The sequence below is a fragment of the Nematolebias whitei genome, chromosome 4 (assembly GCF_014905685.2).
Source record: "Nematolebias whitei isolate Nwh7 chromosome 4, NemWhi1, whole genome shotgun sequence".
NCBI classification, from domain to species: Eukaryota; Metazoa; Chordata; class Actinopteri; order Cyprinodontiformes; family Rivulidae; genus Nematolebias; species Nematolebias whitei.
In genome coordinates, this window is record NC_056501.1 from 48,310,057 (window position 1) to 48,311,622 (window position 1,566).

The window sequence follows — 1,566 nt, forward strand, 5'->3', positions numbered from 1 at the left end:
ATATATATATATATATATATATATATATATATATATATAAAAATTAGTTCAGATTAGTTACAATAAATTAATGGTTCCAGATGTCATACGCCTTCAGTGAAAGCATAATACTGAATTGATCAAACAATGATTATATAAATGGTTTTAGAAACATTCCGAAAGATCTAAAACAGTGTTGTTTGTGCAACCTTAGATTATAAATATTTTTCAGAAGCCTAAACAATTTCATATCTTATCACTTTGATCTAGTTTGATAATAATCTTCTCTTTTACAGTGTAGACCTCCAACAGCAGAAGGCTTCACCTGAGCGCCTTTTCATTGGCCCCAATCAGTTTTCTTGTCCTGCTTGGACTAGTTTTAGATAGGTGGTGTGTGTTGGTGTGTGTCCACAGTGCACTGTGGGTCAAGTGTAATGCTGTGTGTTCTGTTTGATGTCAACCCTACTCTGCCTGCAAGGCTTCAGCATGCCTAACCTCTTCCTACAGTGGGGCTACAGGGTCAATATGGTGTTTTACCAACAGGAAAGTGATTCTCCGCAGCTGTCAACATCCATCAGCCTCAATCACATTCACAACTGCAAACACACACAGGTTAGCCACTCAGCCACACACAGACAGCCATGAAAACACAGACGTGCCAGGGTCAACCACTCATAAAGCCGTAAACAACAGAAAATGGTATGTGGCTGAAAAAGTGTCAGCTCAATTGGATTCTGCTAACAACCCTCTGTTTTTCCAGAGCTCCTTTATTTTCTCTGTCCATGTTGATAAGTCTTCTATTTTCTGTGCAAGCCCAGAGGTTTTTCTTCCATCTAAAAGCTATCTGTGTGACCCATGCTTATGGCGCTGTATTTTTCCCCTTTTTACTCTCCAAGTGTTTCCCCTCACAGTTAAACCTTTTTCTGCTCTTTCACTGCTGGAAATGTGAAAGGACAAACATTTTCAATTATCTCTCAACTGGCTGAAAGCTCCTGGATTTCACAAAGTACCAGAGTTCATTTGGGTAATCAAAAAATAGAAGATTATTTCGAAGTGCTTTACAGACGACTAAGAGAGAAGAAAGCACAATCAAACATTTTAGGAGGCTAGCACTCTTGATCAAGTTTACATAAAAAAAATTAAAATTCAGAATCAATATTCCAAAAATAAAGAAATTAAATTCAATTTTAATTCAGCCTTTATTTATACAGATCAGTCTCATTCAGCCTTGAGGACTCATTTACAAGAGAGACCTGTTTTAAACAAAGAACATAGATGACAACAGTAGACAATTAGAGAGTCAGAGTCAGAGAGTCAGTTTCTTTATTGTCATTCGCACCTCATGTGGTACATGTGGTGGAGCGAAATTATGTACACAGGGTCCCAGTTACATCCAACAATAAAATGTATAAGAAAAACAGTAATAACATCTAAGATATGAACTAAGAAAAACATCAACTAAATATACACTAAGCACTCATAACATAAAACATTGAACATCACCACAAACATGAACATGAGTCTGTGAGCAGATGTGCATGCATGAACACATCAACATTGAAACAGATCAGCAGCAACATGAAACAG